We start from the raw sequence: 25,195 nt of genomic DNA, 5'->3' as shown, positions 1-25,195 counted from the left end.
TTGGGAATATGTTATAAGGAAGCAGATTCACTGTTTTGGAAAGTGAGATAGAAGACACGGATCGACACACACAGAATGCTGGAGGAACTCAGCAGGCCCGGCAGCATCTATGGAAAAGAGAACTGTCGAGGTTTCGGGCCGAGACCTTTCAGCGGGACTGGAGGGAAAAAGAAGATGAGTGGTAGAATTAAAAGGTGGGAGGAGTAAAGGGAGAAGCAAAGTGATAGTTGAAACCGGGAGGGGCTGGGGTAAAGCAAACAGTTGGGAAGTTGTTTGGCGAAAGAGATACAGGACTGGAAAAGAGGGAGTCTGATAGGAGAGGACAGAAGGCCATGGAAGAAACCAAACGGAGGAGGAGCACCAGAGGGAGGCGATGGGCAGGCAAAAGGAGATAAGGTGAGAGAGGGAAAAGTAAATGAGAAATGGTGAAAGGGGGAGGGGGCATTACAGGAAGTCCGAGAAATCGAGGCAGGATCGGATTGAATGGCGGAGCAGGATGGAGAAGCTGGATATCCCCTCCGACTTCTGTTTTCAATGTTCGCTCTTTGTGATCGGTGACTCAGAAAGAGGATTTACAGCACATTTGACATCAGTATATATTTCAATGAGAGATCGAATGCTGTCATGTATGATGTCCGGGATTCAACCCCCGGCATCTCCAGGTTGGTGACAGTGAATTGAAAAATCGGCGGGAAGTCCCAGATGGCGAAATTCCGAGCAACACACAAAATGCTGGAGTAACTCAGATGGCCATGGGATAAGCAACTGCGAAACTGCCTTTACACCGTCCTACGCGGGAGAGTTAAGACCTGGGCCTTTACTGGGCGGGTCAGAGAGTAGGGAAGGTGGAGAAAACGAGAAAGAGGAGAAACAGGGAATCCACAAAAGAAAGTGAAGTACGCGGGTATGAAACAGGAAAAAGACGGAACGGACCCAGACATATACAGACACAGAACCAGACCCAGACATGTACAGACACAGAACCAGACAATGACATGTACAGATACAGAAACATAAGCGCATACATACATATATAAATAGATACACACAAAAAAGCGTAGCATTCATAGCTCAACAATTGGGTTTAATTCTTGTAGCAGAGTGGCGCAGCGGAAGCGTGCTGGGCCCATAACCCAGAGGTCGATGGATCGAAACCATCCTCTGCTATGTTCTCTGTTGGCGGTAGTAAGTATTTACCTTTGTGTTTTAAAATACTTTTGCAGCTATAACAAGAAATCGCAATTCAATTGAAATTTGTCATTTATTGGTACCCTTTTAAATAGTCGTCTCTGTGGCGCAATCGGTGAGCGCGTTCGGCTGTTAACCGAAAGGTTGGTGGTTCGAGCCCACCCAGGGACGCTAGTGGTTCAATAGCTTTTTTCCTCTCTCTCTCGTACAAGAGAACATATGCAACAGCATCTATGGAATAAAGTACACAGTCGATTTTTCAGGTCGAAACCCTTCTTCAGGAACACGAAGCAGCCTGGCCTGCTGAGTTCCTTCAGCATTTTGTGTATGTTGCTTGGATTTCCAGCATCTGCACATATTCCCGTCTGTGATTCGACTGCTACACTGTGAAGTCTCTTCCGTGGATTTGAATTGAATAGACTTTATTAATTACGTCCTTTACATACGTGAGGAATAAAAAAAAATACGTTACGTCTCCGTCTAAATGTGTAAAGTACAACTTATGTAATTTATATGTAATAAATAGTATGTACAACAGGACAATCAATATAACATCGAAATACGATTGTATCAGCGTGAATTAATCGGTCTGATGGCCTGGTGGAAGAAGCTGTCCCGGAGCCTGTTGGTCCCGGCTTTTACGCTGCCGTACTCTTTCCCGGATGGCAGCAGCGGGAACAGTTTGAGATTCGGGTGGCTCGGGTCCCCAACGATCCTTCAGGTCCTTTTTACACACCTGTCTTTGTAAATATCCTGGATAGTGGGAAGTTCACATTTACAGGTGTCCTAACATGCCCGCACCACTCTCTGCAAAGTCCTACGATTGAGGGAATTACAGTCCCCACCCCAGGCAGTGATGCAGCCAGTCAGGATGGTCCCCTGTAGAACGTCTTTAGGATTTGGGGATCCTTATTAAATGTCTTCAACCGTCTGAGGTAAAAGAGGCGCTGCTGTGCCTTTTTCACCACGCAGCCGGTAGGTACAGACTGGGGTGAACTACATATACCTGTCTGGGCACGCCCGCCCCCCCCCCCCCCCCCCGCTGACTGCTCCTGTGGATCCTACCACAGACCGTGGCTCCTCCCACTGACCCCGGTATAAAGGCGATTGGAGACACAGCCCCGGCCTCAGTCTCCAGGATGTTGTGTTGTGGTCATTTGCTGCCTGTTCTTTCTTCCAGCCAATAAAAGCCTATTTCTCGCCTCACGTCTCCGACAGTTATTGATGGTGCATCACAGACCTCGAGAGATCCTCGTTGATGTGTATGCCGAGGAACTGAAAGCCGTTCACCCTCTCAACACAGATCCATTGATGTCAGTAGGGGATGCCTACTCTGAAGAAGTGTGAATCTTCCCATCGATGAGCGTTCAGTGAAACCCTCTCTCACTGCTCCCCCTCTGTGATCTCAGCTCTTTTTTTCTGCTGCTTTTCATTACCAGCTGGGAAACTCTGCGCTGTCCGGAGGCCTGCGCTCCCTACTGCTACCGCAACGGGCTCAGTGGAGATTGAATCTGTTCTACGTGTTTCAGTAACATATACCGAAATACAGTGAAACGCTTCTCATCCTCACTGTTCATAGAGATCAAATCATTACACAGTGTATTGGGAGAGAACAAGGTGAAGCAATAACAAATTGCAGAATAAAGTGTAACAGCGACAGGGAAAGCACGGGGCAGGTAAATAAGGTGCAGCTTCATACCGAGGTGGATTGTGAGATCAAACGTCCGTCCTATCTTACGGGAAACCATTCAATAGACACAGCAGTGGGACTGAAACTGTCCCTGAGACTGTGAATTGTGCTTTCAGGCTTTTGAACCTTCTGCGGAACGAGAGAATATCCGGGGCGCGTTGTGTCTTTGATCACATTCAGTTTGGGGTCCTGGCTCATCCAACATGAGGGATCACCACCATCGTACGTGAGAGCTCCATCTGATCCATTGGAGTGAATTTCATTCACCGCAAATTGCCCATGAATTCTAAGAAGTTCATAGTGCTAAAAGTGTACAAACTGCGATGTCCGGGAATCGAACCCGGGTCAACTGCTTGGGAAGCAGCTATGCTCACCTCTATACCACCATCGCACCGTGATACAAACGAGATGGCGTTACTGAATGTTCTCTTGTGCTACAAGATTGTGTAACTTGATTACCAGTTTCTGAGCTGTTTTCTAAAGGATCATTCCTCACTCTGTTGCAGTTCCTATTCTGACCAGTAGATGCCGCGACATTCCGACAGACCGGAGAAACAGCTCCTGAGATCCGAGTGAAGGGAGAATCGACCCGAGAGATTCGAAGGGCTACAAATGGTTTTCTACTTCACATATCAGAAAGTGGGAAACAAATGCTGATTATAAATATCCGTTCAAGCAACACGCAGTTGGACGCTAATGGGAACCCTTCCTTTGCCCAGTCCTTGAACTCAGTAAATGACAGAATCGCTGAAGAATGCTGAGACCCCTCCAGTCACACAGTAAGGACGGGATGAGTACAAAACGCCAGCTCGACACTCAACGAACAAACATCAGAGTGACTTTATGAACTCTCCTAAGCCCTGATATCCGTATGAGATTTCACACTCTTGTTTATTCCTCGTTAGTTCAATCCCCGCCTGTCACGCAGGAGACTGGGGTTCAATTCACCGACTGGGGGACCATTTTCCTGTTTCAAATGAAGACGGGATTAGAAGATGGGACAATCTAGTGTGCAAATAGCCCGGAACTGGAGAGGTTCCCGAGAACAAGGGACGTTCTGTTCAGCGTTTTCTTTTCAGTTTTGCCTCAAAGTGGCTGTACCTCAACGCCTTTCGGCGTTACACTCGGTGACCAAATCCTTCACTCTGAAGTATTACATGTCGACACACAAAATGCTGGAGGAATTCAACAGGCCAGCCAGCACCTACGGAAAAGAGTTTAGTCGACATTATAGGAAATATGTCAACAAAATAGAGAGAGTACAGAGGAGATTTACTACAATGTTACCTGGGTTTCAGCACCTAAATTAAAGAGAAAGGTTGAGCAAGTTAGGTCTTTATTCTTTGGAGCGTAGAAGGTTGAGGGGGGACTTGACAGAGGTATTTAAAATTATAGGGGGGATCGATAGAGATGACGTGGATAGGCGTTTTTCCATTGAGAGTAGGGGAGATTCAAACAAGAGGAGACAGTTAAGGGGCAAAAGTTTAGGGGCAACACGAGGGGGAGCTTATTTACTCAGAGAGTGGTAGCTGTGTAGAACGAGCTTCTTGTAGAAGTGGTAGAGGCAGGTTCGATTTTGCCATTTACAAAAAAAGATGGATAGGTATACGGACAGGAAAGGAATGGACGTTACGGGCTGAGTGCAGGTAGATGGGACGAGGTGTGAGTAAGCGTTCGGCACGGACTAGAAGGGCCGAGATGGCCGGTTTCCGTGCTGTAATTGTTATATTGTTATATTCCGGGCCGATACCATTCATCAGTCCTGAGTTTCTCCGACATTTTGTGTTGTCTGGATGTCCAGCGTCTGCCTGTTTTCTCGTTTGAAATTAGCAACACAGTTGAAATCTGCTTTAGGGAATGTAGATTGTGCTCAAACCTTAAGAGGAGGTGATGTGCCAATCTTTAAGATAAGAAACTGTAACAATACATCATATTTGAAGACTTTATTTTGTTAAAAATAAAATAGTATCTCTGTTGTCTAATGAAAATAGAGGTATCAAAGGTGTTAGAACAGGTGTTCTGGTGGAGATTTTGATAGAAGAGGTTCAATTTCATTTATTGGGAGGCAAAATTAAGAAGACGCTGCATATTGTGGCAGTGTTTCATGGGAAACTAAATTGTAGTGAGTGTGGTGGGAAACACAAGTATGAAGATTGTGAAGCTGTAAAGTTTAATAGTTGTAATTGCGAGGAGAACATAGTGCAGTTTATAAGGATGTGAGGTGCTTAAGAAGGCAGCTGGTTGAACAGGTTAAAGTACAGACAGGTGTGTCTTATGCTGAGGCCTTGCAAAACCAAATGTTGATCATATATTACCAGTTGGAGAACAGAATGTGAATTGAGTGGCTATATGTCTCATCACAGGTCCATTACTAAAGATACTTTACTAGTTGATAGAATGAAGTTTGGGATGTTTATAAAGGATGTGGTGAATTGTACTGCTCAGTTATCTAGTCGTACTGAGAAAATTAAAATTATTGTGAAAGCTGCTGAGAAGTATCTATGTATAACTGGTGGTATGTGCAAAACTGTAAATTATGCTTTGATAGGTGGGGCATCTATTTCAGTCTCCTGCAGATACATAATGGGATTAAGAATATTGTAGTGGAATGTGAGAAGTCTGATCGTCAAGATTATTAAGAAGTTTATTTTGGATTTATCAAATTCACCAAATATCATATCTATTCAGGAAACCTGGATGTTACCACATTTATGTTTTCCTTTGCAGGATTATATTGTAATCAGATGTGTTGGGTTAGTTGGTAGAGGGGGTGGTGTTGCAAGTTTAATAAGGAAAGAGATCAGACAATGAGTTGTGGATGTAAATAAAGTGTCTGAGGCTCTTGTAGTAGATGTATTTGTTTCAACAGTTAGGGGTATTAAAGGGGTAAAACTCTTGAGGAAAGCTTTTGATTAATTTGACGGAAAGTATCTGTAGCTCCAACTCACTAAGGTTTGTATGGTATGGGTATTTCAGTGCACATAGGATCACTGCCAATAATGACAATACATTGTATTTGAAGGCTTTATTTTGTTAAAAATAAAATAGTATCTCTGTTGTCTACTGAAAATAGAGGTATCAAAGGTGTTAGAACAGGTGTTCTGGTGGAGATTTCGATAGAAGAGATTCAATTTCATTTATTGGGATGCAAGATTAAGAAGACGCTGCATGTTGTTGCAGTGTTTCACTGCACATAGTTCACTGTGGGATCATTCATGGAATGGTTTGTTTGTAGAAGGATTTTTAGGTGTTTCCAATCATTGTGCCTTAATGATGGGAAAAATATGAGATTTAATGTTTATAATAGTTTAGAAACTGCTGTAGATTTAACTCCACTTTCAAGCATTCTGGCTGGAGTGAGTGAGTTACGGTATGTCATGGGTGATGAAACATTGGGGAGTAAACACAAGGAAATCTGCAGATGCTGGAAATACAAGCATCACACACAAAATGCTGGTGGAACACAACAGGCCAGGCAGCATCTATAGAAGCGCTGTCGACGTTTCGGGCCAAGACCTGTGTCCTGACGAAGAATCTCGGCCCGAAACGTCGACAGCGCTTCTCCTATAATCATTGGGGAGTGGTTATTTTCCTATATTTATAAGCTTGTGTTTGCAGTTACATTGGGGACAGGAGTCTGTTTTTGGGAGTTGGAATGTTGGTAAAACAAACTGGGAGAGGTTTTACTTGATGAACGTCTATCGGGGCTGAACATTGAGGGTAGTGCAATTCTGCAATGAATGATTATGTCACATCATTCATCAAACTGTTGTGCAAGTGTCCCCTGTTAAAAATAGCATTAATAGGAGGAAAGCTGGACCATGGTGGATTGAGGAGTGCACAGACACACTTAGAAGTGTGATAAGGTGTTTGGGAGAGTTTGAGAACTATCACTCTCTGAGAGATCTTATTAAGTAGGAAAGGGCACAGGCTGTGGTGAGGAAATTGGTGAAGGTTCTGTAAGAGATTTACTGGAGGTCATCTTGTGACAGTGTTGACAGGATATTAAACTTGGAGGTGTTTGGGGAATGATTAAGAAAATTGGGTGGGGGCAATCCATAGGGTTATTAATATCCCAGTATTGATCAAGGAAGATGATTGTTACTGAAATAGAGAAGGTTGAACTTTTTGGAGATGTCAGGGGCAAGTTTTTTACGCAGAGCGTGGTGAGTGCTTGAAATGGGCTGCTGCCAAAGGTGGTGGAGGTGGATACAATAGAGTCTTTTAAGAGACTAAGTTACTGCTACTCACAGGAACTTGATTATACTGTGCTTGCATCGGAATATCCACTCCGCTTTGCAAGTAACACAGAATAAGTGAGTAATTAAAAGTGCGGTACAGACAATTATGTGCAAAAACAGCGGGCACCCAACACATGAGATACGTAAATGTTTGGAGAGGGAAGGAGAGCACCGTGGTGTATTTGTGTCTCCACCGTGGATACTGTTCCAAGGGATGTGTGGATCAAAATTAGATCGCAATCATTTACACCCATCACCCAAACATAGATGATTAAGAACAGTGGTGCCTCATAGCGCTGACTAATTTAAAATAAAATGTTGGAACTGTTTGATCCCAGAGACACGACGCATACTGAGACAAGGGTTCTTTGGAAAATCATTGGATCATGGGGGAGGTTAGGAGCTAGGTTTGAACTTTAAGAATACTCTACAGGCAGCTCGCGTGTTTGGTTTCGAGAAAATGCAGGTGTGGGGAAATGCAGGTCAGGGCAGAAACCAGTAGAGAGATTGCAGAAGAGAATTGACGCCGCGCCCGAATGCGCTTTTTCCCAATGAGGGGAGCCGTTGTTGGAGACTCAAACTGTGGGTTCAGATGTGCTCATGTGGGGCGTTCTGTTCGAAACTGTACAGGCGACTTTCATGGAATGCAAATGACAACACAAATCAGAGATTGGAGTTACCGAAGCGACAGAATAAGTTGAAATTTTGGTTAATATGGTTATTTCATGCTTTAAGCTTGTTTACTTGTGCAAGACGAATAAGTTCCAACATTCCGTTGCTCTAAAAGCTTGGAGTAACTCATTTCTTCGGTGTTACCGGATTGTTACTGATTTATTTTAGCAAGGGTTTAACCCCTAAGAGAAAACAATTTTCTGGAATGGTTTAAAGTGTGAATGTCTGTATGTTATGATTCTGTAAAATGTGTCCACGTGTGAGTTCACATGGAAGTGACTTGTTTGTGTCTGTGTGTGTGTGTGTGCGCGCGCGTGTGTGCGTGTGACAGAGGGGGAGAGAGAGAGAGAGAGAGAGAGAGAGAGAGAGAGAGAGAGAGAGAGAGAGAGAGAGAGAGAGAGAGAGAGAGAGAGAGAGAGAGAGAGAGAGAGAGAGAGAGAGAGAGAGAGAGAGAGGAAGGAAGGAAGGAGTTGTTTTCAGAGATTGTATCAGTATTGAGGGGTCCCACCAAACAGCCCGATTTCTTCTCCTTCGTTGTTTGGAAACTGTGTAAATGTTTGTCATCGTGGGAATTAACTACTTGTTCTAAGTTTTGCGGTTGCTTGTGGAAGGCGCTGAAAGAAGACAGTGCAAGGGTTGTCTTTTGTGTTTTGTCTTGTTTGTGTTTTCGTTTGGTGTTTCATTGTTTTTCCTGGAACTGATATTAGAGAAACTCAGCTTCCACACTGGCCAGTTGTAGACTGGGTTTGGTCGGGAATGTATGCATTTCTATATAGATTTGTATGCAATTCTATTCCTGATATGAAATGCCGACATTTCAAAGGGGAATGGACAGTCAGGAAAATTGCTCATTGGCGGACAGTAAAATTTGTAATTTGAATTTAACTTCTAGGGAGGAATCCTAAAAGCTGATTTAGCAACAAAACTGCTTCCTCTTTCAGAATACACAATATGCTGCTCAGGACTTTTAGGCACTGGAACTAGACACTAGAGTACTACAGCATATTACAGGCTCTTCGGGCCCCAAAGTTGTGCCGAACCATATAATCCTCTAAAAAGATGTACTAAACCCACACTACCCCGCAACACTCCATTTTTTCTTTCATCAATGCATCTGTCCAAGAGGTTATTAAATTCTCCTAATGTTTCAACCTCCACCACTATCACTGGCAAGTCATTCCAGGCACCCACAACACTCTGTGTAAAAAAAACTTATCCTGATGTTTCCCCTAAACTTCCCTCTAGTGGTTTTCATGCCCTGGGAAACAGGTCCAGGCCATCCACCCTATCTATCCCTCTCATAATCTTGAAGACATCTGTTAAGTCCCTTCCCATCCTTCTGCGCTCCAGAGAAAAGCTAGCTTTGCTAACCTTGCCTCATAAGACTTCTTTTCCAATCCAGGCAACATCCTGGTAAATCTCCGCTGCACCTTTCGATGGCTTCCACATCCTTTCTATAATGAGCTGACCAGAACTGAGCACAATCCTCTAAGTGCGGTCTCACCAGCGATTTGTAGAGTTGCAACATGACCTCTCTACTTTTGAACTCAGTCCCCCTATTAATGAAGTCTGGCATCCCAAAGGCCTTCTTGAACATCCTATCAGCTTGTGCAGCGACGTTGAGTGAAGTACGGATTTGAAACACTCTGTTCATCCACACTCTTAAGTAACCGACCATTAACCGTGTACTCAGCCTTCTCGTTTGCCCTTCCAAAATGCATCACCTCACACTTATCCGGATTGAAATCCATCTGCCTCTTTTCTGCCCAACTCTGTATCCTGTCTATATCCTCTTGTAACCTCCAACAACTTACAGCTCCATCCAGAACTCCTCCAATCTTCGTGTCATCCGCAAACTTACTCGCCCATCCTTCCGCCTCTTCATCCAGGTCATTTATAAAAATCACAAAGAGCAGGGTTCCCAAGACAGTAACTTGCGGCACTCCACTAGTCACTGAACTCCAGGCAAAATATTTTCCTTTCACTGCTACCCCTCTGCTTTCTTCCTGTAAGCCAGTTTGTTTTATCTAAACAGCCAGGGTTCCACTGATCCCATGCCTCATGACTCTCTGTGTAAGCATATCGTGGGGAGGGGGGGGCATTGTCAAAAGCCTTGCTAAACTCCATATAGACCACATCTACCGCCCTACCCTCATCAATTTATTTTATTACCTCTTCAGAAAATTCAATTAGGCTCGTGAAGTACGACCTTCCCTTCACAAAGTCATGTTGACTATCCTTGAGTAGACTGTACTTCTCCAAATGCTCGTATATCCCAACCTTAAGAATCCTTTTCAGTAGTTTGCAGACCACCAACGTGAAACTCACCGGTCTATAGTTCCCAGGATTCTCCCTATTACCTTTCTTAAACAAGGGAACTACATTTGGTATTCTCCAATCCACCGGCACCTCCCCTGCAGCCAAAGAGGATTCAAAGATCATAGCTGCTGATCCAGCGATCTCTTCTCTCAATTCTCACAGCAACCTGGGATATATCATATCCGGCCCTGGGGCCTTAGCCACTTTGATGTGTTTAAGAAGATCCAGCACTTCTTCTTCCTCAATCTCCACATTGTCCAGCACACAGGCCTGTTCTATTTCGCCCTCACCCTGATCAATGTCCTTTTCACTTGTGAATGCTGAAGCAAAGTATTCATTTATAACCTTCCCAACCTCCACCGCCGCCCGACACATGTGGCCTTCTTTATTCTTTAGTGGCCAAATCTTCATTCTTGTCATTCTTCTATTCTTCACATACGCATAGAACGCCTTGGGGCTCTCCTTAACCCTACATGCCAAGGCCTTCTCATGGCCCCTTCGAGCTCTCCTAAGACCTTTCTTAAACTCCTTCTTGACTACCCTATATTTCTCATAAGCAACACCCCCCACCCCCACGCTCCCTGATTCTTATATCTAACATATGCTTCCTTCTTTCTCTTGACGAGTTGCCTCATGTGCTTCGTCAGCCAAGGTTCCCTTTTCCTACTTTTTTTTTCTTGTCTCAGTAGGACAAACCTATCCTGAACCCAGCACAAGTAGTCCCTAAACTTCGTCCACATTACTTCTGTGCGTTCACCCTTAAACATCTACTTCCAATTTACTCTCGCAAGTTCCTGCCGCATCCCTTCATAGTTAGCCCTTCACCAGTTAAGCTCTTTTCCATTTTGTCTAGTTTTTTTTAATCCTTTTCCATAGCTATGCTGAAGCTAAGAGTGCTGTGGTCATTCTCACCAAAAAGCTCCACCAGCAAGAGGTCTGCACCTGACCAGATTCATTGCCCAGAACGGGATCCAGTATTGCCTCTCCTCTCGTCGGTCAGTCCACATACTCTGTCAGGAATCCTTCTTGAACACACCTGCTTCAGCCCCATCTGTTCCCTTGCAGTCAGGAGGTGGCAGTCAATATGAGCCAAGTTGAAATCACCCATAACGACAACCCTGTATTTTCTGCGCCATTCTAAATTCTGCCTGCTTATCCACTCCTCGGTGTCCCGAGGGCTTCTTGGAGGGCTATAGTCTACTCCCAGCACAGTGATTTATCCCTTCCTATTTCTGACTTCCACCCTACAGAGACTCAGTTGACACTCCCTCTACAGCGTCCTCCCTTTCTATAGCCGTGATACTATCCCTGACCAGGAATGCTACTCGCCCTCCCCTTTTCTACCTCCCATCCTATTCCTTTCAAAACACCTAAACCCCGGGACCTGCATCAGACAATCCTGCCCTTCCTCCAGCCAAGTTTCAGTGACGGCCACAACATCGTAGTTCCACGTACTGATCCATGCTGTAAGTTCATATCCTTAATTCCTAATACTCCTAGCGTTGAAATAGACACATTTCAACCCCTCTAACTGGCTACATTTGTGTTTGTCCCCTGTCTGTGCTTCCTCACCAACTCGGAACACATTGCATCATGCCCTTGTCCTTCTACCCTAATCTCTACACTCACATTCTGATTCCCACCCCCTGCTGACCTAGTTTAAACCCTTCCCAAGAGCTCTAGCAAACCTGCCCGCAAGGTTACTGGTCCGTTTCCATTTCAGGTGCAGCCCGTCCTTTTTGTAGAGGTCAGACCTTCCCTAGAAGAGATCTCAATGATCCAGAAGTCTGAACCCCTGCCCCCTGACCCAACTATTCAGCCATGCATTCATCTGCCATACCTTCCTGTTCCTGCCTTCTCTGTCTCGTAGCACAGGCAGCAATCCTGAGATGTCTACCCTTAAGGTCATACTTTTTAACTTCTTTCCTAACTCTCTATATCCCTTCTTCAGCACCTCATCCCTACTCCTATCTATGTCATTTATCCCCACGTGGACCATGACATCTGGCTGCTCACGCTCTCTCCTGAGAATACCCAGAACTCGATACGACATATCGTGGATCGTGGAACCAGAGAGACCATCCTAGATTCTCGATCTCTCTTATAAAACCTTTTATCTGTGCCCCTAACTATCGAATCCCCTATCACTACTGCTCTCCTCTTTTCCCTCCTTCCTTTCTGAGCTAAGGGTCCAGAATCGGTGCCAGAGACGCGACTACTACAACATGTCCCAGGTAGGTCCTTCCCAACAACAGTATCCAAAACCGTATACTTATTGTTGGTAGGAACGGCCACAGGGAGGCTTTGCTCTTCCTGTCTGTTCCCCTTCTCTCTCCTGACAGTCACCCAGTTACCTGTCTCCTGATTTTTAGGGGTGACTGTCTCTCTGAAACACCGATCTATTACTTCCTCTGCCTCCCAGATGATCCAAAGTTCATCCCGCTCCAACTCCAGTTCCGTAACTCCGTTTGACAGGAGCTGCAGCTAGATGCACCTTTTTCAGGTGTAAGTCTCAGAGACAATTGTGCTGTCTCTGTCTTCCCACATCCTACAATCGGAGCACTGGACTTCCCTATCTACTGCCTTCATTACCAACTCCTAGGTTAATTAAATTAATTAAAGAAACTTACCTGGCCTTACCTCACTGTGGGCAAACTAGTCCTCCGCCTCTTCTCGCCGAAGTCTCTCGAGCCAATTCCTCAATGCCCCACTCCTTCACTGGCCCACTCACTCACTGGCCGCTCTGCTTGAGCTACTCCTCTTTTTATTTGTTTCAGCTTTTAATTTTCGATTGCCCAATCAACGGCTTTCTGCTGAGTCTGAGCTAATCAAATCTTGATTAACTTGGTTGAACAATCCAACTGCCAAAGCTGCCAAAACCTCTCGAGCCAAAGCCTCAAAGCTACACTCCTTCAGTGGCCTACTCACTCACTAGCCGCTCTCCACTGACATATTTTGACATATTGATTTTGATTGTGAGGGCCATTGGAAAGATACTTTTGAAATAACAAGTGTTTTGTAATGTAATGGGTAAATGGGAGTCCAATTTAAATATTGGACTTGTCCAAACAGCACTTCCGTAATTATCTAACCACTGTAGGATGCTTGGATTAAAATGTCCTGATCAGTCAGTCTTAGCACTGTAGGGTTGAGATGTACCCGGAAAAGGTATCAAAGATTCCACCTTCCTTGCAAATAATCTTTGTTGTACTGGAGAACAGCATGGCGTCAGAATATAATAGCGAACAAAGTTCAAAATTTAAAGATTAAACTATATTTAATACTGAACTATATACACTTCAACACATGAAGATTCACAGTAAACATCAGGAAACACAAGAGAATCGATGAAAGACTGCACTCAACAAACACAGCAAACAAACAATGTGCACGAGACTATAAACTACGCAAATACAGTAAAAAGAAAACGAACAAAATATTGACAACAAATAAATAATCAATGAAAGTTAAGAACATGAAATAATCAGTCTTGAAAGTGAGTCTATAGGTACTGGGTACAGCTCAGTGTTCGGTAAATCAAGTTAACCGTTCTTTTTCAAGAATCTGATGGTTGAGGGTAATGGACCTGCTGATGTGTTACCTCCTTCCTGATGGAACTGTGTGAAGAGGGCATGACTTGCATGGTCGGGGTACTGCATTCTGGGTAGATGTGCTCAGCGGTAGGGAGGCCTCTACCTGTGCTGAACAGGGCTCTATCCATTATGTTCTGTGGGCTTTTCCGTACAAGGGCATGGGTGGTTCCATGTCAGGTCCACAAGCCACCAGTCAATGTACTCTCCACCATACATCTGTTGAAGTCTGTCAAACATTTAGATGACACGTAGAGCGCTGCCGTGCCTTCTTTGTAATAGGAGGTATTTAACCTGTTAAGTACCTGTGACACGTGACAGTGGTGTACTTGTCACGTGACAGGTGTTGAAGCTATACTGGACTTGAGGTAATGGTCTTGTTGTGATGGAGTGACGTCATTTTCCCGCCAGTAGAGGTCATGTGACAGGTTTTTTTTTACAGGGTATAAAAGAAGGACCCCTCCCTGTGAGGTGGGGCAGTTCGTGGCTGGATTTGCCATGTTGACTTCATGCCACTGCGTGATTTAATGTTATGACGCAGTTTAGTTGAAAGATGTCGTTTTATTTAATGCCTAAAGTTTATAAGGTCATTGCCAGCAGTTTCTTTATAATACTGCTAGTTGAGAATCAGTGGGGATTGAAGATCGGAGTTCGGGAGTTAAAAGATCGAGGAAAGTCGATTTTGACGGTGAAACAGGTTCGACCTTGTTTGATCCTTATTCGGACGGAATTCGTTGACTGTGCTCGTGTTAATCCCTGCGAATAGCAGAAAGGATTGAGTACAGTGTTGTAACGGAAAGGTCAGTGCCTTTAAGCCGTTTCATTTTTCTTCTTCGTAAATTCTTTGTGGGAAAAGTGTGGTTCGACTGGGAATCGCACAAGACGACGTGAAAGAGAATTTAAATTTTTGCAATACTACTTTGAAGAACTGTTTTTGCAACATCGCTTTAAGAACTGTTTCAGCTTCATTGCTTTAAGAACTGTTTAAGCTGCCGCACAGCAGCTGATTTCCGGTTACGTTAGTGATTTGTTTACTTTTGGGGGTTTGTTTTTCAGTGTTTTAATAAACGTTTTATTTGTTATCAAAAACCTGACTCTCTCATATATTTATTGTTGCTGAGTCCGTAACAAACCATATAACCATATAACAATTACAGCACGGAAACAGGCCATCTCGGCCCTTCTAGTCCATGCCGAATTTTGGTATTTGCCTAGTCTAGTATTTGCTGGGCCCAAGAGAAATAATCTGAAATGATAACACTGAGGAATTTATACCTACTCCCTCATCCCTCACCATCCACACTGTGCTCTCACTCGGCTTTTCTCATAGAATTCCTTCTCACTTCTTTCATTTCATTTCTTGTGCAGAGTTTGCCAACTCACTCCTATAACTCCACTTCAGTGACAGATTAACGACATCACAATGCTTCCAGTGTTTCTTACGTTGTTGTCTTCTAGAGCGCCGTCTCTCCAGAGGCAGAACACGCTGCCAGGAGGTCATGACCATCGCTAATTTATTGATGTCCACGTGCAACTAATATTTAGACAATTCCTCTGAGGTATTTCCAGGCCTTGTCTTCTTCAATATCCCGGTGTGTGTGTGTGTGTGTGTGTGTGTGTGTGTGTGTGTGTGTGTGTGTGTGTGTGTGTGTGTGTGTGTGTTTGTGTGTGTGTGTGTGTGTGTGTGTGTGTGTGTGTGTGTGTGCGCGTGCGCGTACGCGCGCGTGAGATTCAAACGGACAAACAGATATACTTTATTGATCCTGAGGGAAATTGGGTTTTGTTACAGTCGCACCAACCAAGAATAGTGTAGAAATATAGCAATATAAACCATAAATAATTAAATAATAATAAGTAAATTATGCCAAGTGGAAATTAGTCCAGGACCAGCGTATTGGCTCAGGGTGTCTGACACTCCGAGGGACGAGTTGTAAAGTTTGATGTCCACAGGCAGGAATGACTTCCTATGATGCTCAGTGTTGCATCTCGGTGGAATGAGTCTCTGGCTGAATGTACTCCTGTGCCTAACCAGTAGATTATGGAGTGGATTGGAGACATTGTCCGAGGTGGCATGCAACTTGGACAGCATCGTCTTTTTAGACACAACTGTCAGAGTGTCCAGTTCCACCCCCACAACATCACTGGCCGTACAAATGAATTTGTTGATTCTGTTTGGTGTCTGCTACCCTCAGCCAGCTGCCCCCGAACACAACAGCAAACATGATAACTGGCCACCACAGCCTCGTAGAACATCCTCAGCATCGTCTGGCAGATGTTAAAGGACCTTAGTCTCTTCAGGAAATAGATTCACCAGCAGATATAATATCAATTTAATGTTTGGGAACTCATTCCCTGACCAAACAACTCAAATCAAGAGTTTAGCTCTGGGGGGGGGGGAGGAAAATTTCTTTAATCAAAAAGGCCCTTAAATTACATTTTTTGTGGCTTGTTTTGGTATGTGTTGATAGCTCTCGTTAAATTAATCAATTCCAATTTTATTTTTACAATGTAAGAACATTTCTCAGAATAGCTATTTAATCAAAGATTTGGGAACATGTTATAAGGAAGCAGATTCACTGTTTTGGAAAGTGAGATAGAAGACACGGATCGACACACACAGAATGCTGGAGGAACTCAGCAGGCCCGGCAGCATCTATGGAAAAGAGAACTGTCGAGGTTTCGGGCCGAGACCTTTCAGCGGGACTGGAGGGAAAAAGAAGATGAGTGGTAGAATTAAAAGGTGGGAGGAGTAAAGGGAGAAGCAAAGTGATAGTTGAAACCGGGAGGGGCTGGGGTGAAGCAAACAGTTGGTAAGTTGTTTGGCGAAAGAGATACAGGACTGGAAAAGAGGGAGTCTGATAGGAGAGGACAGAAGGCCATGGAAGAAACCAAACGGAGGAGGAGCACCAGAGGGAGGCGATGGGCAGGCAAAAGGAGATAAGGTGAGAGAGGGAAAAGTAAATGAGAAATGGTGAAAGGGGGAGGGGGCATTACAGGAAGTCCGAGAAATCGAGGCAGGATCGGATTGAATGGCGGAGCAGGCTGGAGAAGCTGGATATCCCCTCCGACTTCTGTTTTCAATGTTCGCTCTTTGTGATCGGTGAATCAGAAAGAGGATTTACAGCACATTTGACAACAGTATATATTTCAATGAGAGATCGAATGCTGTCATATATGATGTCCGGGATTCAACCCCCGGCATCTCCAGGTTGGTGACAGTGAATTGAAAAATCGGCGGGAAGTCCCAGATGGCGAAATTCCGAGCAACACACAAAATGCTGGAGTAACTCAGATGGCCATGGGATAAGCAACTGCGAAACTGCCTTTACACCGTCCTACGCGGGAGAGTTAAGACCTGGGCCTTTACTGGGCGGGTCAGAGAGTAGGGAAGGTGGAGAAAACGAGAAAGAGGAGAAACAGGGAATCCACAAAAGAAAGTGAAGTACGCGGGTATGAAACAGGAAAAAGACGGAACGGACCCAGACATATACAGACACAGAACCAGACCCAGACATGTACAGACACAGAACCAGACAATGACATGTACAGATACAGAAACATAAGCGCATACATACATATATAAATAGATACACACAAAAAAGCGTAGCATTCATTGCTCAACAATTGGGGTTAATTCTTGTAGCAGAGTGGCGCAGCGGAAGCGTGCTGGGCCCATAACCCAGAGGTCGATGGATCGAAACCATCCTCTGCTATGTTCTCTGTTGGCGGTAGCAAGTATTTACCTTTGTGTTTTAAAATACTTTTGCAGCTATAACAAGAAATCGCAATTCAATTGAAATTTGTCATTTATTGGTACCCTTTTAAATAGTCGTCTCTGTGGCGCAATCGGTGAGCGCGTTCGGCTGTTAACCGAAAGGTTGGTGGTTCGAGCCCACCCAGGGACGCTAGTGATTCAATAGCTTTTTTCCTCTCTCTCTCGTACAAGAGAACATATGCAACAGCATCTATGGAATAAAGTACACAGTCGATTTTTCAGGTCGAAACCCTTCTTCAGGATCACGAAGCAGCCTGGCCTGCTGAGTTCCTTCAGCATTTTGTGTATGTTGCTTGGATTTCCAGCATCTGCACATATTCCCGTCTGTGATTCGACTGCTACACTGTGAAGTCCCTTCCGTGGATTTGAATTGAATAGACTTTATTAATTACGTCCTTTACATACGTGAGGAATAAAAAAAATTACGTTACGTCTCCGTCTAAATGTGTTATGTACAACTTATGTAATTTATATGTAATAAATAGTATGTACAACAGGACAGTCAATATAACATCGAAATACGATTGTATCAGCGTGAATTAATCGGTCTGATGGCCTGGTGGAAGAAGTTGTCCCGGAGCCTGTTGGTCCCGGCTTTTACGCTGCCGTACTCTTTCCCGGATGGCAGCAGCGGGAACAGTTTGAGATTCGGGTGACTCGGGTCCCCAACGATCCTTCAGGTCCTTTTTACACACCTGTCTTTGTAAATATCCTGGATAGTGGGAAGTTCACATTTACAGGTGTCCTAACATGCCCACACCACTCTCTGCAAAGTCCTACGATTGAGGGAATTACAGTCCCCACCCCAGGCAGTGATGCAGCCAGTCAGGATGGTCCCCTGTAGAACGTCTTTAGGATTTGGGGATCCTTATTAAATGTCTTCAACCGTCTGAGGTAAAAGAGGCGCTGCTGTGCCTTTTTCACCACGCAGCCGGTAGGTACAGACTGGGGTGAACTACATATACCTGTCTGGGCACGCCCGCCCCCCCCCCCCCCCCCGCTGACTGCTCCTGTGGATCCTACCACAGACCGTGGCTCCTCCCACTGACCCCGGTATAAAGGCGATTGGAGACACAGCCCCGGCCTCAGTCTCCAGGATGTTCTGTTATGGTCATTTGCTGCCTGTTCTTTCTTCCAGCCAATAAAAGCCTATTTCTCGCCTCACGTCTCCGACAGTTATTGATGGTGCATCACAGACCTCGAGAGATCCTCGTTGATGTGTATGCCGAGGAACTGAAAGCCGTTCACCCTCTCAACACAGATCCATTGATGTCAGTAGGGGATGCCTACTCTGAAGAAGTGTGAATCTTCCCATCGATGAGCGTTCAGTGAAACCCTCTCTCACTGCTCCCCCTCTGTGATCTCAGCTCTTTTTTTCTGCTGCTTTTCATTACCAGCTGGGAAACTCTGCGCTGTCCGGAGGCCTGCGCTCCCTACTGCTGCCGCAACGGGCTCAGTGGAGATTGAATCTGTTCTACGTGTTTCAGTCACATATACCGAAATACAGTGAAACGCTTCTCATCCTCACTGTTCATAGAGATCAAATCATTACACAGTGTATTGGGAGAGAACAAGGTGAAGCAATAACAAATTGCAGAATAAAGTGTAACAGCGACAGGGAAAGCACGGGGCAGGTAAATAATAAGGTGCAGCTTCATACCGAGGTGGATTGTGAGATCAAACGTCCATCCTATCTTACGGGAAACCATTCAATAGACACAGCAGTGGGACTGAAACTATCCCTGAGACTGTGAATTGTGCTTTCGGGCTTTTGTAACTTCTGCCAGATGAACGAGGGGAACGAGAGAATATCCGGGTCGCGTTGTGTCTTTGATCACATTCAGTTTGGGGTCCTGGCTCATCCAACATGAGGGATCACCACCATCGTACGTGAGAGTTCCATCTGATCCATTGGAGTGAATTTCATTTACCGCAAATTGCCCATGAATTCTAAGAAGTTCATAGTGCTAAAAGTGTACAAACTGCGATGGCCGGGAATCGAACCCGGGTCAACTGCTTGGGAAGCAGCTATGCTCACCACTATACCACCATCGCACCGTGATACAAACGAGATGGCGTTACTGAATGTTCTCTTGTGCTACAAGATTGTGTAACTTGATTACCAGTTTCTGAACTGGTTTCTAAAGGATCATTCCTCACTCTGTTGCAGTTCCTATTCCGACCAGTAGATGTCGCGGCATTCCGACAGACCGGAGAAACACAGCACCTGAGATCCGAGTGAAGGGAGTATCGACCCGAGAGATTCGAAGGGCTACAAATGGTTTTCTATTTCACATATCAGAAAGCGGGAAACAAATGCTGATTATAAATATCCGTTCAAGCAACACGCAGTTGGACGCTAATGGGAACCCTTCCTTTGCCCAGTCCTTGAACTCAGTAAATGACAGAATCGCTGAAGAATGCTGAGACCCCTCCAGTCACACAGTGAGGACGGGATGAGTACAAAACGCCAGCTCGACACTCAATGAACAAACATCAGGGTGACTTTATGAACTCTCCTAAGCCCTGATATCCGTATGAGATTCCACACTCTTGTTTATTCCTCGTTAGTTCAATCCCCGCCTGTCACGCAGGAGACTGGGGTTCAATTCACCGACTGGGGGACCATTTTCCTGTTTCAAATGAAGACGGGATTAGAAGATGGGACAATCTAGTGTGCAAATAGCCCGGAACTGGAGAGGTTCCCGAGAACAAGGGACGTTCTGTTCAGCGTTTTCTTTTCAGTTTTGCCTCAAAGTGTCTGTACCTCAACGCCTTTCGGCGTTACACTCGGTGACCGAATCCTTCACTCTGAAGTATTACATGTCGACACACAAAATGCTGGAGGAATTCAACAGGCCAGCCAGCACCTACGGAAAAGAGTTTAGTCGACATTATAGGAAAGATGTCAACAAAATAGAGAGAGTACAGAGGAGATTTACTACAATGTTACCTGGGTTTCAGCACCTAAATTACAGAGAAAGGTTGAGCAAGTTAGGTCTTTATTCTTTGGAGCGTAGAAGGTTGAGGGGGGACTTGACAGAGGTATTTAAAATTATAGGGGGGATCGATAGAGATGACGTGGATAGGCGTTTTTCCATTGAGAGTAGGGGAGATTCAAACAAGAGGAGACAGTTAAGGGGCAAAAGTTTAGGGGCAACACGAGGGGGAGCTTATTTACTCAGAGAGTGGTAGCTGTGTAGAACGAGCTTCTTGTAGAAGTGGTAGAGGCAGGTTCGATTTTGCCATTTACAAAAAAAGATGGATAGGTATACGGACAGGAAAGGAATGGACGTTACGGGCTGAGTGCAGGTAGATGGGACGAGGTGTGAGTAAGCGTTCGGCATGGACTAGAAGGGCCGAGATGGCCTGTTTCCGTGCTGTAATTGTTATATTGTTATATTTCGGGTCGATACCATTCATCAGTCCTGAGTTTCTCCGACATTTTGTGTTGTCTGGATGTCCAGCGTCTGCCTGTTTTCTCGTTTGAAATTAACAACACAGTTGAAATCTGCTTTAGGGAATATAGATTGTGCTCAAACCTTAAGAGGAGGTGATGTGCCAATCGTTAAGATAAGAAACTGTGACAATACATCAGATTTGAAGGCTTTATTTTGTTAAAAATAAAATAGTATCTCTGTTGTCTAATGAAAATAGAGGTATCAAAGGTGTTAGAACAGGTGTTCTGGTGGAGATTTTGATAGAAGAGGTTCAATTTCATTTATTGGGAGGCAAGATTAAGAAGATGCTGCATATTGTGGCAGTGTTTCATGGGAAACTAAGTTGTAGTGAGTGTGGTGGGAAACACAAGTATGAAGATTGTGAAGCTGTAAAGTTTAATAGTTGTAATTGCGAGGAGAACATAATGCAGATAATAAGGATGTGAGGTGCTTAAGAAGGCAGCTGGTTGAACTGGTTAAAGTACAGTCAGGTGTGTCTTATGCTGAGGCCTTGCAAAACCAAATGTTGATCATATATTACCAGTTGGAGAACAGAATGTGAACTGAGTGGCTATATGTCTCATCACAGGTCCATTACTAAAGATACTTTACTAGTTGATAGAATGAAGTTTGGGATGTTTATAAAGGATGTGGTGAATTGTACTGCTCAGTTATCTAGTCGTACTGAGAAAATTAAAATTATTGTGAAAGCTGCTGAGAAGTATCTATGTATAACTGGTGGTATGTGCAAAACTGTAAATTATGCTTTGATAGGTGGGGTATCTATTTCAGTCTCCTGCAGATACATAATGGGATTAAGAATATTGTAGTGGAATGTGAGAAGTCTGATCGTCAAGATTATTAAGAAGTTTATTTTGGATTTATCAAATTCACCCAATATCATATCTATTCAGGAAACCTGGCTGTTACCACATTTATGTTTTCCTTTGCCTGATTATATTGTAATTAGATGTGTTTGGTTAATTGGTAGAGGGGATGGTGTTGCAAATTTAATAATGAAAGGGATCAGACAATGAGTTGTGGATGTAAATAAAGTGTATGAGGCTCTTGTAGTAGATGTATTTGATTACACAGGTAGGGGTTTTAAAGTGGTAAATCTCTTGTGGAAAGCTTTTGATTAATTTGACGGAAAGTATCTGTAGCTCCAACTCACTAAGGCTTGTATGGTATGGGTATTTCAGTGCACATAGGATCACTGACAATAATGACAATACATTGTATTTGAAGGCTTTATTTTGTTAAAAATAAAATAGTATCTCTGTTATCTACTGAAAATAGAGGTATCAAAGGTGTTAGAACAGGTGTTCTGGTGGAGATTTCGATAGAAGAGATTCAATTTCATTTATTGGGATGCAAGATTAAGAAGACGCTGCATGTTGTTGCAGTGTTTCACTGCACATAGTTCACTGTGGGATCATTCATGGAATGGTTTGTTTGTAGAAGGATTTTTAGGTGTTTCCAATCATTGTGCCTTAATGATGGGAAAAATATGAGATTTAATGTTTATAATAGTTTAGAAACTGCTGTAGATTTAACTCCACTTTCAAGCATTCTGGCTGGAGTGAGTGAGTTACGGTATGTCATGGGTGATGAAACATTGGGGAGTAAACACAAGGCAATCTGCAGATGCTGGAAATACAAGCATCACACACAAAATGCTGGTGGAACACAGCAGGCCAGGCAGCATCTATAGAAGCGCTGTCGACGTTTCGGGCCGAGACCTGTGTCCTGACGAAGAATCTCGGCCCGAAACGTCGACAGCGCTTCTCCTATAAACATTGGGGAGTGGTTATTTTCCTATATTTATAAGCTTGTGTTTGCAGTTACATTGGGGACAGGAGTCTGTTTTTGGGAGTTGGAATGTCGGTAAAACAAACTGGGAGAGGTTTTACTTGATGAACGTCTATCGGGGCTGAACATTGAGGGTAGTGCAATTCTGCAATGAATGATTATGTCACATCATTCATCAAACTGTTGTGCAAGTGTCCCCTGTTAAAAATAGCATTAATAGGAGGAAGGCTGGACCATGGTGGATTGAGGAGTGCACAGACACACTTAGGAGTATGATAAGGTGGTTGGGAGAGTTTGAGAACTATCACTCTCTGAGAGATCTTATTAAGTAGGAAAGGGCACAGGCTGTGGTGAGGAAATTGGTGAAGGTTCTGTAAGAGATTTACTGGAGGTCATCTTGTGACAGTGTTGACAGGATATTAAACTTGGAGGTGTTTAGGGAATGATTAAGAAAATTGGGTGGGGGCAATCCATAGGGTTATTAATATCCCAGTATTGATCAAGGAAGATGATTGTTACTGAAATAGAGAAGGTTGAACTTTGTGGAGATGTCAGGGGCAAGTTTTTTACACAGAGCGTGGTGAGTGCTTGAAATGGGCTGCTGCCAAAGGTGGTGGAGGTGGATACAATAGAGTCTTTTAAGAGACTCCTGGATAGGTACACGGGGCTTAGAAACATACAGGTCTATGGGTAACACCAGGTAATTTGTAAAATAAGTGCAGGTTTAGCACAGCATCGTGAGCCGAAGGGTCTGTATTGTGCTGTAGCTTTTCTATGTTTCTAACTAGTGGATGCATCCCAGTTCATCACAGGCAAAGCCCTCCCCATCATTCAGTGCATTTACAAGATGCACTTCTACAAGTAAACTGCATCCATCATCAACAAAATCCTTCATCCATCTCATGCTCTCTTCTCACAGCTGCCATCGGGAAGGATGTACAGGAGCTTTAGGTCGCACACCACCAGCATCAGAAAGAGTTATTACCCTACAGCAGTCATGGTCTTGAAATGACACAGGTATCTTCACTGAACTGATTCCATAATTTGCAGACTCACTTTCAAGTATTCTACAATTGTATTTCACAGTAAAATTTATTTTTTTTATTATTTGCATGTTCTGTCTTTTGCACATTGGTTGTCTGTCAGTCTTTGCTGTTTATTGTTTTCATAAATTCCATTGTATTTATTTTCCTGTAAATACCTGAAAGAAAATGAATCTGAAAGTAGTACCCTATTGTGCCAGAGGTCCCAACACACTAGACCTCTACTGCACTATGATGAGGAATACCTATTGTTCACTCCCGACACTGCATTTTGTTAAGTCAGATCATTTGACTGTACTCATCCTACCTGCATACAGACAGAGCCTAAAGTGCAAGGCTCCAGAGATCAAGCTTGTCTGAGTGGCAGAATAACAACAACCTCTCACTCAGTGTCAGTAAGACCAAGGGACAGATTGTAGACTTCAGGAGAGGGAAACCAGATGTTCATGAGCCAGTAACCATTGGACAATATGAAGTGAAGAGAGTCAATAACTTTAAATTCCTGTGTGTCACTGTCAGAGGATCTGTCCTGGACCCATCATAACAATATTATTGTTAAGAAAGCACGACTGCACCTATACTTCCTCAGGGCTTTCAGAGATTCAGCATGTCATCGAAAACTTTGCCAAACTTCTATAAGTGTGTTGTGGAAAGTGTGCTGACTGGCTGCATAATAGCCTGGTATAGGAACCAATCCCTTTGAATGGAAAATAACTACAAAGGGTAGTGAATTCAGCCCAGGTACATCACAGGTAAAACATTCATAACCACTACGCAGATCTACATGAAACATAGCCGTAGAAAAGCAACATCCATCATCAAAGATCCTCACCACCCAGGCAATGCTCTTTTCTCACTGCTACCATCAGGTAGAAGGTACAGGTACCTCAGGACTCACACCACCAGGTTCAAAAATAGTTACCAACCCTCAAACATCAGGGGTTTGAAGAAAAGGGGATAGATACATTCGTGTCAGCACTCATTCAGGGGCTCTGTTATATCATTATTTCATGCTCATTATTTATTGCTATTTATTTTTCTGCATTTGCACAGTTTTTTTTACAGTTTATATTTCCTCATATTTACAGTTGACAGTTACTGTTCTATAGATTTGCAAAGAATGCCTGCAGAAAATGAATCTCAGGGTTGAATGTGGTGACATGTATGCACTGTGAGAAAAAAATCTTACTTTGAACTTTGAACTATATGGTGAAATATGCGCACTGTGATAACAACTGTGAAATGACCCTGGTCAGGTGTCAGATCTCTCGGTGGGAAAGCAAAACGGAGATAGTGATCCCAATTCTACCTCCTTTACGATAGCATTGGAGAGAGATAAGAACTGACATGTCAGAAAAGCGTTTAATTGGAGTAAGGGGAATTATGAGGCTATCAGGCAGGAAATTGGAAGCTTAAATTGGAAAC

The 25,195-nt window shown here is 43.9% G+C and overlaps 6 non-coding genes across 6 annotated transcripts; 4 read left to right on the top strand and 2 right to left on the bottom strand.

Annotated features, from left to right (window-relative positions):
- Positions 1-1,095: 1,095 nt before the first annotated feature.
- On the top strand, positions 1,096-1,167 carry trnam-cau (transfer RNA methionine (anticodon CAU)). The gene has a single exon. It is a non-coding gene; the product is annotated as a tRNA-Met (tRNA).
- Positions 1,168-1,285: 118 nt separating this feature from the next.
- trnan-guu (transfer RNA asparagine (anticodon GUU)) lies at positions 1,286-1,359 on the top strand. The gene has a single exon. It is a non-coding gene; the product is annotated as a tRNA-Asn (tRNA).
- Positions 1,360-3,197: 1,838 nt separating this feature from the next.
- trnag-ccc (transfer RNA glycine (anticodon CCC)) lies at positions 3,198-3,269 on the bottom strand. Its single transcript has one exon. It is a non-coding gene; the product is annotated as a tRNA-Gly (tRNA).
- Positions 3,270-17,341: 14,072 nt separating this feature from the next.
- On the top strand, positions 17,342-17,413 carry trnam-cau (transfer RNA methionine (anticodon CAU)). The gene has a single exon. It is a non-coding gene; the product is annotated as a tRNA-Met (tRNA).
- Positions 17,414-17,531: 118 nt separating this feature from the next.
- trnan-guu (transfer RNA asparagine (anticodon GUU)) lies at positions 17,532-17,605 on the top strand. Its single transcript has one exon. It is a non-coding gene; the product is annotated as a tRNA-Asn (tRNA).
- A 1,853-nt stretch (positions 17,606-19,458) lies between these two features.
- Positions 19,459-19,530, bottom strand: trnag-ccc (transfer RNA glycine (anticodon CCC)). The gene has a single exon. It is a non-coding gene; the product is annotated as a tRNA-Gly (tRNA).
- Positions 19,531-25,195: the final 5,665 nt, after the last annotated feature.

Source organism: Hemitrygon akajei, chromosome 28, assembly GCF_048418815.1.
Source record: "Hemitrygon akajei chromosome 28, sHemAka1.3, whole genome shotgun sequence".
Classification (NCBI taxonomy): Eukaryota; Metazoa; Chordata; class Chondrichthyes; order Myliobatiformes; family Dasyatidae; genus Hemitrygon; species Hemitrygon akajei.
The sequence above is the reverse complement of the archived record's forward strand: the minus strand, read 5'-3'. Positions and strand labels throughout refer to the sequence as shown.